This window comes from Cupressus sempervirens, chromosome 7 (assembly GCF_028749045.1).
Source record: "Cupressus sempervirens isolate cs-2001-9-10 chromosome 7, ASM2874904v1, whole genome shotgun sequence".
NCBI lineage: Eukaryota > Viridiplantae > Streptophyta > Pinopsida > Cupressales > Cupressaceae > Cupressus > Cupressus sempervirens.
In genome coordinates, this window is record NC_143124.1 from 130,241,175 (window position 1) to 130,256,320 (window position 15,146).

Below are 15,146 nucleotides of genomic sequence, written 5' to 3' on the forward strand. Positions count from 1 at the left end.
TGTAGTTAATTAAACCTTTGTAGTCAAGAATTATCCTGCAATGCGACAGTGGTAAAGAATTTGTCTATGTCCACTATTTTACTGGGAGACAGATGGATGACTATGGTCGATAAGATTGCAAATTTCTCGACAAGTGTGATGCGAGACAACTAGGTGAATAGTCTTGATAAGACTTCTGCTTTCCAATTTTCCCCAACTTGTTGACTAGATTGGCACTGAGGAGTATGATGTGAAACAGGTGGATGAGTATAGTTTGTTGGATTTTTTTTTTCTCTTCATGCATTGAATCTTCCCACCGTGACTTTTACCGGATGAGGACTATTGATAAGAATTTTGATTCCCCTTACATCCATGGTTCCACCTTTCCCCAACTTTCAAAATCCTTCCTCTAAAACTTTTCGATAAGCATTCTTGTGCAGAGTTGAATTGTGATCTTTTTTCCATGTCGGTAGGTAAGATAATTATCTTTAATTATTATTATTTTATTAGAAATGGTTCACCAATAAAATTCGGACTAGGGGAGATGATCTAATAGTGGCCCACATTCTAATGACTACTATGTCTATTATTAGTCCAAAAGGCAGGGAACTAATGTTTTGTTTTCACCGCCTAATTTCTTTTTTCTTGGTAACAACCTATCATATTGCAAAGTTTGAGGAATTATATTAAAAAAAAAAAAATTATTATATACTAATTATAAATTTAGGATTGGCTAACACTATTTTGGTGAGGTTTTATTCATTTTATGAATATTATTATTGAGCAAAATTCAACATCTGTAGACAGAGCTGATAAGATTGTAATTCGGTGGCAGCAGGTTCAGTTATTAATGCAGTTGATTTATTGGAGATTAATTCCAAGTACCTTACCAGTTATTTATGTCATCTCCTCAGCTGTCAAATCATAATCAATCCACAACATTGAAGAATAAATTTAAAGACACATCTTGTTGAAGATCTTAATATTGGATTTTGTGTCGAATTGCCCTCGTACTCGACAAGCCATTTGAAGATTTCACACGCAATGTGGCTAATTAAAAATGATAAAATAAATTATTTTATTTGTCTTCTCTGTCTAACAAGGGTGCCTGGCTTTCAATGTAATGGGACACGACGTTAGAGTAAGGTATGATTTATTGCATAACTTCCAAGCATTTAAAGGTCTTTGTGGCTAGTTATTTTATTTTAACTTACTCATCAACATGATCTAAATGTACAACTATTTAACTTTGTGATTAAAATGTCGATTTCCTCATATCTTGGGTACAAAGGGAAACAATCTTTAGCTCCATTATAGCTTTGGGCAAACCATGGTATTTGAGGATTCATTTGTTCATACATGGGAACATTTAAACAGCAAATGGTATATTCAATACTCTTCAAAAAAAACTTTTCAAAATTTTTTAGAAATTCTATAATTGTTATTTTTTTGAATTGAAAAAATAATAAAATCTTTTGCAAAATTCAAATCAACCAATAAAAAACTTCAGATTAAGGAAAAGTTACAAATAATTATAATTAAAATAAATTCAATTAAACAGTAATTAAATTAATTGCAATAATTGAGTTAAAATTAGAGGAATTTTTTCAAAACTCACAACTTAATTGCTTTTATAATTTTATTTTTAGTTCAAAATTCAAAGTAACATCTGAATGCAAATATAAATTTATTTTCTTCACAAATCATATTTATATTTATTATTAATTTTTTGAGGTTTTCATCATTACATTGTCAAAATCAAATTATCAGTACACTTATTAGTCAATTCACATTATATTTTTAACATTACTATATTAAATTAATTCATCATTGTTATGTTAATTTTCTCAAAATTACGTGATATAGAAAAATTTATCTTAAAAAAATCTCCTCCTTGCACTTATATTTAATACATTATACTATTAAAAAATTGTAATATATTTCACCTATAACATAAGACGGGGACTTAAACTCTCCTGGAGCTCTTGTTATAGATTCTCTCAATTATTGTTCACAAAAGTTTGAAAAATGATAGCATATGTACCAATAGTAATCACACAAGTACTAATAGTTTCAACCATTTTTTTAGCTTGATTGGTTCATGTGTGCAAAAAGTACTATATTTTTGGTGAGTGCTCATATGGGTATGAAAATAATGGGTTATGGTTGAACATTTGAAAATGACACTTTTAGACCACCTCACACTCCACAAGTTCTAAAGTGAGCTTCGTAAATGTGGAAAATCTAAAGGGTTAGATTTAAGCTCTTCACTCACCTATGGCGCTTCATTGAAAAAAATTAAAAGATTTTAACATATGGATTGGAAGTCTCAGTTGCTCGAAGTTAGCTTGGGCGGCTACTTGGTTGTCTCCCCTAGCTCTATAGTCCCTCTCTTTGGGGAAAATAGAATATGAATTTGAGTTTGGTAGAAAATAGAAGATGTTATATGTTTATAACTTGGTGTGTGAACATGTTACATGTTTGAAAAGTTTACATTAAGGTTATAGTAAAGCAAGCTTCTAGAACACACACTGCTTTTGTGCTATTTGTGGAAAGTTATAATGAAATTGAATTCGTAACCATCATGGTGTGCTTCATGTTTTTGTTGTATCTTCTTATATGTTCCTATTTTTCCTCTCTTTTTTGTTCATTAATTTATTTCTTCTTTTATTTTCCCCTGCACTTAACTCATCTTAAAGATTATTGACAACTTTAACATGAACTAATCCACCTGTGCTAGAAAATGATAGTGAGAATTCTAGAAGATATAGTTGTAATTGAAGATATAGTGAGAATTTTTCAAGATGTATTTGTAATCACACTTTCACATGATGGTCTGATGGATTTCATGGTTTGGTCTGGCACAGAAATTTGACCCAAACAATTGGTGTTAAACCCATAATTCACAAATGCATTTGCAAAAATATTGGACAAAAATTAGTTAAGATTAGCAAAATATGTATTGTCATTAGAGTAAATTGAATCACTATTGCATTTACATAATCTCAAATGGGATAGATCATAGATGAAAATTTGATTATAAAGAAGAAAAGGAGAAAAGAAAAGTAAGAGTTTCATTGTCACTCTCATTATTATCGTTGACGAGATCAACAAAGAAGGTACATTTGAAGAATAGACAGATATTTTGTACTTAGTAGTGTTGCTTCATTTCCATCCACAACGTGTCTCCGAACCGTGCTTTTCTATTTACTTGAGACATTTTCAATTGACTTTAATTCTCAATTAAGTGAATGCTTGTTCATTATTATGTCTTTTGGCTTACTTATTAGCAATCAGCAATTGAAGTTTTTAAATCATATTTGATATACTTATAATTCATTGAAAGGATAAAATAGAAATATATGAGAGCAATTGCAATAAGTAATAATAACATAAAGAAAATTTGTATATTAGTTTAGAAAAATTCAAAATAAATAATATTATTTTTAAATTAATTTTATATTTGTTATTTTATGGATTGGTGAAGATGTATTATATATAAATTTTAGATCTATCTTTCTTAAATGCGTTGATATTTAAATATAGTTATTAAATTACTATTATATTTTATGTTTTAAATCTCTCTTAAACTTTGTCTATCTTTACAACATTTTAATTTGTAAATAACATTTATAAGTAAAACTGATGCTGTAAGAGGTAGGAGAATCCCCAAATCCTAGCCATCAACAATTAACCACATATCATAATATAACAATAACACAGATATTCAGATACACAAAACACCAATTTCTCATAATAGAATCATAAGATTACATCCAACATGTCTTGTTGTCCAAGTATCAAGCAATTACAATAGTAATTCTGCAAGACTCTTAGACTACAAAATATTTCTAAGATTTGGTTATGCTTTATTTAGAAGATTATGAGTATGATTTTTGACTTGCAAATTTAAAAAATAAAAATAAAAAAATTCCATTATGAAGTCTGGAAGTTCAAGATTACTGAATATATGTTATATCAATTTATATTTAAATCTTTTTGATTGATATTGGGGATGAATATTAAATATTTCCCTATATGAGGTATTTTTCTCTATATGGTATGGGAAAGTGTTTTCTCTAAATCAGATATTTTTCCCTAAGTTGCCTCACAGTTGCAAGATAGGATAGTGCATGGTTCTCATAGATGTTTTACTTCCACTTCCATCACTTGTTACAGCCATAATTCCTATGTATGCCATGATGCCTAAAATGTGCATGATACATTAAAAATAATCAATTAGATAGCCGGTGCCCCAGAGCGCTTGCATGGTCATCCATTGTCATCCATGTTACCATCTATTAATTTAGACTATCTATATATGTACATTTGTTGCAATTATTGTCATCCATGTTACCATCTATTAATTTAGACTATTTATATATGTACATTTTTTGCAATTATATTTATGCTATTTTATGTATGGTGCAATCTACGCAAACATGGCCGCATTCGTAGGTAGCCGTCTTCAACGGAGACGCTTCTTTGTAAAAATTTTTACGAACTCACGTAGTTTTGGACAGCCCATTTTCTATGTTTTCGCTCTTCTTCTTCTCCAAATCTTTATTTTCTTCTCGCATAGCGTTCTTTCCCTCTATTTGCGACCGTGGTTCTGTCTCTTCTCTGTATTAAGGATAATTTGGATCCTTTGAAATGGCTTCCAATTCTGAGCAGCCTGAGCTCGAAGACACTATTGAGCAGCCTGAACTGGAAGAGGCTTTTGAGCAGCCTGAACCTTCTTCAAGGCCCAGGCAAAATGGGAACTTTTTAATGGAGATCCCTAAATTGTTGCAGGAATGGTGTCTGTCCATTCTAAACATCTTGGTACAGATCTGCCTTATTCCATTCCGCAGGTTTATGCGAGCTATTGACCTCAACCGGCAAATGCTACAAGAGGCTGATCGCCAAAACATATTTGATCAGTTCCCACCATTCTCCGAGTCTGCGTCCATGGAGCTCTGCCAAATTCGGCCCGGCGATGTGATACAGAGAGAAATACAAGCAGTAATGAACAGTGCCTCTCTTCACATTGCCATTTTCTCTCCCAACTATGCCCAATCCTCATGGTGTCTGGATGAGCTTGCTTACATGCTCAAAATCAGAGCCCCTGCTACAATCGTTACCATTTTCTATCATGTTGATCCCTCTGATCTCATATATATTGATCAAGGAAAAGGAATATATGCCGATGCATTCTCACAACATGCAAAGAGAGGTAGATACACCAAGGAAAGGCTCGATCAGTGGAAAGCGGCAATACACAAAATTTCGTCCCTTTCCGGCTTAATGGTTAACAATAATAAGTATGTATTGTTTCTTTTTCTCCTCGATAGTCAAGTTCTGTATTCCACATATGTTGAGAAAAGTGATGCATGAGGAACTGATAATTTTTTGTATTCTATATATTTTTTAATATTTATCTGCTCATGCAAGAGGAACTTAAAAAATTGTATCAGTTTGCATTGTTTATGATAGAGTGAATATCTGCGTAGAAGGAGTTTGTAGCGTTGGAGAACACGCAATATATTCGTTTTAAATGATTGTAATGCAATTTTAATTAGTGCATGGAAATAATTGTTGATTTGTGTGCTTTATTATACTCTCTATTCTTTACCTGTTTTCAGATTCTACAATATATAGGTTCTACTTAATTCATGTTGTGTGTTTAACATTGTGAATAGAGCATTGGGATTAATGAAAATAGATCCCATACATGTAGCCGAATATCCACTTGGTTTGGATGAACTAGTACAAGGCTTCTGTCGAATCAGTCACAAGTGAAGAAGACAGTGAAAAACTCACGGGGATCGTAGGCATGGGTGGCATTGGGAAATCCACTTTGGCCAAAGAGCTCTTCAACAGAAACATTCGCTCATTTCAGAAATGCGGTTTTATTCCCGACGTGCGGGATGCGGCATCCATAAATGCTCTGCCTGAGAAGCAGAAAAAACTTCTTACACACCTTGGCGTTGAAAATTTGTCATTAGACGGTGTCGACGAAGGCAAAGTGGTACTCACAAATCGTTTGAACTCTGTTCGGGCCCTCATTGTTTTGGATGACCTGGATCACATCAATCAGTTGTATGCTCTTTTGCCAAATAAACTCAACCTCGGATCCAAAAGTATGGTAATTGTGACGTCTCGCAAAAGGGATGTTCTTAAATCGATGGGTATCTCAAACATTTACGAAGTGCCAAGACTTGAGAGCTCAGTAGCGAAGAATTTATTCTGCAGGCATGCTTTCCAGAAGTCTTCTCCACCCACCAGATTTGACACTCTGGTTGACAAATTAGTCCATGTTTGCGATGGTCTGCCTTTATCTCTGAAGGTATTAGGGGGACAGCTACATGGTGAGGATTCCATTGCTTACTGGGAATCCCAATTAGATAAAATCTCAAGAATATTGCCTAGCGACATCACAAAAAGGCTACAGGTTAGCTATGATGCTCTGGATAAAGAAGATAGAAAGATGTTCTTGGATGCGGCATGTTTTCTCATCGGCGAATGCAAAAGCACAGCTATAGCACTGTGGGATGGATCGGGTTGGAGTGGCCTGCACGGTTTAGAAACACTTGTAAATAAGTGTCTTGTGGAGCTGGTTTCTAAGAAACAGAACACCTTCAATGAGAAGAAGATACGGATGCACGATCATCTGAGGGACATGGGAAGAGAGATGGCAATTAAGCACTCATCATATCGGCTTTGGCATCCAGAGCAGATTGATAATATACTGCATTTCAAGGTAAATGTATTACTTCATAGATATCTTCATAAATGTTTTTCCTCTTGCCTAAATTATTTCTTCCAAATCTAATTTGCAATAGATATTCATTTAAAATTTTGATTTAAAAGAGGATGCTTAAAAATAAGCACAAATTTTGCTTACAGGAAACCACCAACTTCACAATTTTTTGGTAAAAAAATGAAGTAGCAGCTTCTAGCCAAAATAATTTTAGCAACCACATGGGGTCCTCCCCTTAGTTTATATTTCTAATGCATATGTTTTTTAACTAATATCTCTATATGATTGAGCTTCCGAAAGGTCTATTTAATAGTAAACATTATGAAAGTTGCATCTTAGGTGGTGCTTATCTTTGTGTGGCTAAGACTACTCTTGTCCTAGAGTGGAAAAGTCAAGGGAAAATGACTAACTTCAAAATGTTCACATGAGAGTGGTTTTATCTATATGGTTGTGTACATTGTGCTAAAAAAACTCAGATTAAGCCATTAAATTTTGTAGGGATCATTACTATAATTTTAAACCTAAAAACCTTTTTCAATTAACCAAACTTATTGATTATTCAGATGCTCACCATTCATTCTAGCACATGAACCAAGTGGTGCAAGGGTTATGTTGATTTTGAAAAATTGGGTGTAGTTCACTTATGTTTTTGAGTTTGTAGATTGTTTCGGTGGATAGTTTATTCTTTTTGAGACAATCTTCTGAGTTAAATTGTGACTATTTAATGGTATTCACTTTCATTGCAAGTGTTGCTAATAAAATAAAGTATACCATTAGTAGTCATTCATTCTACCTCCTTGCAAGATGTTGATTAAATAAATCATATCATTACTAGTTATTATTTTAGAGGTACTGATTGTGTATTTTGCACTTCCATTTTGTGCCATTGAAAATTGTACAAATTTAGTATACTAAATTTGATAACAACTAATTAAATTAACTTATTAAGATAGTCTCAATATAAAATATTATAGATAATTTGAGGTTAAACAAAAATATTTTATATTCAATTTATATTAATAAGATAGTCATCGCATATCAATTTCACATATATTAGGTTATTTCCAATATAGATATGCAATCATCTACACCCTAATATTCTTAGGAAGGAAAATAATTGGGTTCAATAGTATCAATATTAAATGCACACAAGTATTGAACATATCTTGCTAGGCACCAAATGTTTAAATATACACAATTGCTGAACACGCCTTGGAAAAGAGTATGCAAAGTTCAACAAATGTAGTCAATATATTGAATGGCAAATACTGATCTATCATTCTGGAAGCCTTGTGATGGTTTTGAACAATATTCTTCTCAAGAGTTTGTAGTCACTTGTGTTCTAATCTTATATCATCCTGGTGAATGACTTCAAAGAGATATGTTCTACAGTCTAAGTTCCACATCTTTGCATAGGACCATCAATAGGTGGTTTCACATCTTCATGAATCCCTTCACTAGTAGAATTTTGGAAAATAAATGACTACATGACTAAAACCTTTAGTCACATGACTAAAGGTGATCAAATTCTTGTAATATTTTGTAATTTATAAGTGACTAAATAAATGATTAATTTGGTCATTGGCTAAAATCAAAAGGATGGACTAATATAAGTGGCTAAATAAATGATCAAATAAATGAATAAACAATTGGTATCTAATATTTAGTCACCCAAACAAATGACTAAATGAATGGTCTATGAATTTTAAATCATACTAAAATATTCTTTAACTATGCATAACTTTTATTGCTCATTAATGGAGTCTTTGTCCTAACAATACATCATTATTAGTTAACATCCTTGTATGTCCTCTCAATCGATCTTGAAGAAGAAATGAACTCAAAATCACCCCAATTTGCACTCAAAATCTATATATAAACTCTTGAAGACGAAAAAACCTCCACACACTCAAAAGAAAATTCCAAATCTATCTTTGTATAAAAATAATATTAATTATAATTAAGTATTTTATAATCTCAACATAGAATCACTATTAATCAAATTAATGTCATGTAATAACCATCTTTATAAAATATAACATTATTTTATTATAATTACATTTAATATATTAGTATTTAGTAAATAGTGAGAACCTCTATTAGATAAATATTAAATCTTTGAATAAAATTATTTATTAATAAAAATAATAAATATTTACAATTTAAATTATATTTATCATTAATCTAGTTGATAAGGCTATTACCTCATGAATGTTACTCTAAAAATTGTCACATCCTTGCCATCGACACTCCATTACTAGAATAGTTCAAGTCAGAAAATTTTGGCCAAACATGTTTTGGGAGCCAGCTATGAAGCCAACAAATTTCTCCAACTTGACCACCATACATAGTCCCTTCTCTATACCATCCAGAATCTTCCCATCACTTTTGTACTATTAGTATCATGATAACATTTAGTATGACAACATTTATAGTCACATCACCTTGCCCAAACCATTAGTTCTAAATTTTACATGTATTAGCATTTGCTACCACATAACTCATAGATTACATTTTTTATGACTGAACATGATTTATAGGACTGAGTCTATTTAAAATTACTCTAATCTTAATGTTTCTAACTTTTCTTTTATATCAAATAACTCAATCTTGCATTAAAAAAGATGGATACAATAAATAATTTTAATACCAATAAAATTGAAAATACTAACTTACTCTATCATACTTCAATTATGAAATAGTCAAATTGACACTACTTTAACATGTTTTATCTAGCACACGCGCACGAACACACACACACACACAGTATATATATATATATATATATATATATATATATATATATATATATATATATTCAAATTACACATTGAATTTTTTTTCAATTATTTACCTATTTATTTATTTATAACTATACTTAATTATAGTAAAGGCATTTAATATTTAAGATGTTCAACCTAACTTTTTTTATTAGCAATTTATATTTCTCCCCAAGGATGAAGCATCATTGAACTCATTGTGTGCATTAATTTAATTTTCTCATATATGAGAGAGAACTAATTCCACTCAACATACCTTGCTAAAGGTAGGGCTCATTAGTTCTCTAGAATTTTTTTTGACAAAACTCCTTCCCATAAATATGACGATGAAACAATGAAACCATGTTGATGTTAGAATATTTGAAATTGAGTTTCTACAAAACCTATAAAGTACTAGAAATTTGTTCAATTTTATGACTCATTATTAATCGGACTTACAAGTAGAAAAGGAACATCTTACTATTGTTCATTCTAAAGATCATTCTTTAGTTTGAAGAGACATCTTTAGAGATCATTCTATTGCTCATGCTTTTTGAGGATGGAGCATCCATAATAGTTCTAGTAGTCTATAGGTACACAAAAATGGAATACTAAATTTTGTATCTATTAAAAACAAAACATGAACACAAAAATAATATTTAAAATGTCATCTATAAATATATAGCCAATGTTTGTATCCTTATTTTATGGGGGGCAAATTAATAAAGTCAATAATAAGATTGATCTATTTAGGTTTATGGGCATTGTAGTTAATAACTAAGATGTTTATAAAAGTGTTGTAAACTTTAGGGATGTTGTTCAAAATATCCTTGATTATTTCTTATGCCAAGCACAATATGCTCAAAATATATATGATTGAGTACAACCAAGAAATGATCCCTAGCCACCCTCAAGTATCAAAAAGAGGGAAACAAAGAACTAGAACTTTGTGATAGGAAATGTATTTTCTTTTATTTATCTTCATGCAAGTGAAAATGTTGACATGCCAATGTATGTTCTCTCTTTAATCAAAGTTTGGATTTAATAAGACGATCGTAAGTACCCATGAAAAAAGTTATGAACTATCCTTGCGTTGTCTTTTTTTCCTGATAACATTGAGTAGGACACATATATTGATGCAAGTCTTTTCATTTTCCTTCCTCTCTTTTATGATGATCATACATTGTAATAGTGAAATGAATGAATTTAAATACAGGGCAACATAACCAAGCTCAAGCAAAAAAAGATCGGCTTTTAATATGACTATATAATATGTAGGTTATACTAAGCCCATAATGTTTTAAAAATATGTTATATGTTGTCCAAGGGGTTCATCTTAGCTGGTTGAAGCAATGAGTTCCCATTGTGGAAATCTTGGTTCAAATTCCAAGACAAGCACCTTTCTGAAATTCTAAATTGTGAATCTTGGTCTTCCAATTGTTATGTTGGTGTGGTTTCTCATAAGGATCTTGAATAATCTTGTAAGTCTCATGTTGTTGCTTGAATGAGCACAAGGTTTCCCAATGACCTTTAATATAAAATATGATATGTGATTATGAAAGTGTCTTTGTACTTGCACCTTTGGAAAATGTATTGCATTTGTTGTGAGTATTTATTGTCCATTAGATATTTTAGTTTGGTGGGCTTCAATTAGGATCATTTTTAATTTAATCTAAAATTGAAGTGAAATTTCTACCATTTCTATTTATTTTAGCACCTGCTTGCCATCCAATTGCAAATTGAATTAAACATTTTGCAATTTTAATATTTTTTATACACTCCATCCCTACTTAAATTTGAGTTTGATAGTGGAAAAACCCTTATACTCGAGCACCATAACTTTGAACTTATCAAAATCTTGGAAATTTCATATCACTCCCAACTTTTTACAACATCTTACTTGGTGAATTATATTCTTATAATATAAAGGTTTCAAGTCCACATCATCAATTATGATGCCACATAAGCATTCTTTTTTCAACTTGGCCAAAACAACCCAAATAAAAATTAAGATTAATGGTCTTGCAAAAAGGGTACACATACTTGCACATCTAACATGGTGTTGCATCATTGGTTTCTTTTTGCAACTAAGGGTGCATTTCATTCAGTTTTTGGTAGTCATCATTGTACTAACAACTTTAAAGTCAAAATATTGGTGTGATGTTATCAAAAAATTGGACATTAAGTGAATAAATATGGATATTAAATTAATAAGTGTAGATATCAAGTCAACAACTCCTATCACAATCATTGGAAGCCATTGAAGTATTGGGTCATTTCCCCTAGCCATTATGGATAAGCATGTGACTCCTCCACAACTTAAACATTCAAAAATAAGTTTGATATGGGGTTGGGTATGTTTAATACTTGTTTGCTAAAATAATGATGGTTTTGTGGTGCCATTTCCCTTGAGTGAACCAAATCCTGTGGAACATAGATAGGGCCAAGATTTCAAATCAGTTGTGTCTAATTAAAAAGTTTCACTTTTTGGTCAACAAATTTTTTTTTAAACCCATCTTATGCTATAGACACAAACAATATTTCTATTTGAAATATTTACAAAATGCTCAAAAATAGTTTTCTCCCTTCTCTTCAATATATTATCCAAGTATATCTTCCTATTGGCATAACCATTGCACTTTGTTGGAGTGCAATTGCTAGTTTTTCATTATTGGAAAAATCAATACCTATCAAATTAGATCTCACAAAAATAACTATATAATTTACAAAACTATCTAAATAAACAAATAAGACTAATAACTAAACATGTAATTTGATATTCAATAAATTTAAAGATGGAGAAATTAAAGACTAAAAATATGGGTGTAAGGTATTTTACATTTTTCAAATAAATTGAGCTCCTACATGTGTGAGGTACACATACACTTGACCTAATCAAACAACTAATAAGTCTTTAGAGAGAAGGTAGTGAATAAGTCTACAATTTTAGTGTCAATTAGGGTTTTTTAAATCGGTATGTACAAGTCATGTAATAACAAAGATTCTATGAATAATGGGTGGAAATGGATGATCTGCATCCTACATTGATTTTGTAGGGGAGACAACTCATTAGTCACCCATATTCCAATGGTCGCTTATGGATTCTGGGTGTCACCCATGTTCGAATGGCCACTTCTGGATTCTGGGTGAAGATTTTAAAATGACACTTTTAGATCACCTCACACTCTACAAGGTCTACAAAGAGCTCCATAAATGTAGAAAATTTGAAAAATTAGCTTTAGGCTCTTCACTCACCTATGGAGCTTCAGCTAAAAAATGATAAATTTTGATGTATGAATTAGGAGCATTAGATTCCCAAAGTTAGCATAGGAGACTACTAGATCATTTTCCCTATTACTATGAAAAAAATGAGAAATCTACAATCAACTAGAATATTGATTCTTTATATTAATTAGTCTTAATTAAAAAAATTACTTTTACAATATAGAAAGAGCGATTAAAATTAATTGTATCGACAACATAGGCTTCTTCTCCAAACCCTCGAAGAGCGGAATGTTTTTCTTTTCATTTTAGTCATTCTGGTGCATGTCAACTTGTATCGTGTCCCTTTCCCACTAATATTTCAAATTAAATATCTCACCTTCGAACAGTAGGCCCATGGCTGTCCATCTTGGTTTGACCTGTAGTTAATTAAACCTTTGTAGTCAAGAATTATCTTGCAATGCGACAGTGGTAAAGAATTTGTCTGTGTCCACTATTTTACTAGGAGACAGATGGATGACTACGGTCGATAAGATTGCAAATTTCTCGACAAGTGTGATGCGCGACAACTGGGTGAATAGTCTTGATAAGACTTCTACTTTCCAAATTTCCACAACTTGTTGACTGCATTGGCACTGAGGAGTATGATGTGAAACAGGTGGATGAGTATGGTTTGTTGGATTTTTTTTTTTCTCTTCATACATTGAATCTTCCCTCCGTGACTTTTACCAAATGAGGACTATTGATAAGAACTTTGATTCCCCTTACATCCATGGTTCCACCTTTCCCCAACTTTCAAAATCCTTCCTCTAGAACTTTCTGGTGAGCATTCTTGTGCAGAGTTGAATTGTGATCTTTTTTCCATGTCGGTAGGTAAGATAATTATCTTTAATTATTATTATTTTATTAGAAATGGTTCACCAATCAAATTTGGACTAGGGGAGATGATCTAATAGTGGCCCACATTCTAATGACTACTATGTCTATTATTAGTCCAAAAGGCAGGGAACTAATGTTTTGTTTTCACCCCCTAATTTCTTTTTTCTTGGTAACAGCCTATCATATTGCAAAGTTTTAGGAATTATATTCAAAAAAAATTTATTATATGCTAATTATAAATTTATGATTGGCTAACACTATTTTGCTGAGGTTTTATTCATTTTATGAATATTATTATTGAGCAAAAATCAACATCTATAGACAAAGCTGACAAGATTGTAATTCGGTGGCAGCAGGTTCAATGATTAATGCAGTTTATTTATTGGAGATTAATTCCAAGTACCTTACCAGCTATTTATGTCATCTCCTCAGCTGTCAAATCGTAATCAATCCATAGCATTGAAGAATAAATTTAAAGACACATCTTGTTGAAGATCTTAATATTGGATTTTGTGTCAAATTGCCCTCATACTCGCCAAGCCATTTGAAGATTTCACACGCAATGTGGCTAATTAAAAATGATAAAATAAATTATTTTATTTGTCTTCTCTGTCTAAAAAGGGTGCTTGGCTTTCAATGCAATGGGACACGACGTCAGAGTAAGGTATGATTTATTGCATAAATGCCAAGCATTTAAAGGTCTTTTTGGCTAGTTATTTTATTTTAACTTACTCATCAACATGATCTAAATGTACAACTATTTAACTTTGTGATTAAAATGTCAATTTCCTCGTATCTTGGGTACAAAGGGAAACAATCTTTAGCTCCATTATAGCTTTGGGCAAACCATGGTATTTGAAGATTCATATGTTCATACATGGGAACGTTTAAACAAAAAATGGTATATTCAATACTCCTCAAAAAAAACTTTTCAAAATTTTTTAGAAATTCTATAATTGTTATTTTTTTGAATTGAAAAAATAATAAAATCTTTTGCAAAATTCAACTCAGCCAATAAAAAACTTCAGATTAAGGAAAAGTTAAAAATAAATATAATTAAAATAAATTCAATTAAACAGTAATTAAATTAATTGCAATAATTGAGTCAAAATTAGAGGAAGTTTTTGAAAACTCACAACTTAATTGCTTTTATAATTTTATTTTTAGTTCAAAATTCAAAGTAACATCTGAATGCAAATATAAATTTATTTTCTTCACAAATCATATTTATATTTATTATTAATTTTTTGAGGTTCTCATCATTACATTGTCAAAATCAAATTATTAGTACACTTATTAGTCAATTCACATTATATTTTTAGCATTACTATATTAAATTAATTCATCATTGTTACATTAATTTTCTCAAAATTACGTGATACAGAACAATTTATCTTAAAAAAATCTCCTCCTTGCACTTATATTTAATACTTTATACTATTAAAAAATTGTAATATATTTCACCTATAACATAAGACGGGGACTTAAACTCTCCTGGAGCTCTTGTTATAGATTCTCTCAATTATTGTTCACAAAAGTTTGAAAAATGATAGCATATGTACCAA

At 31.1% G+C, this 15,146-nt stretch overlaps 1 pseudogene; it reads left to right on the forward strand.

Annotated features, from left to right (window-relative positions):
* LOC149545839 (uncharacterized) overlaps positions 1-15,146 on the forward strand; it is a 79,867-nt pseudogene that overhangs the window by 20,493 nt on the left and 44,228 nt on the right.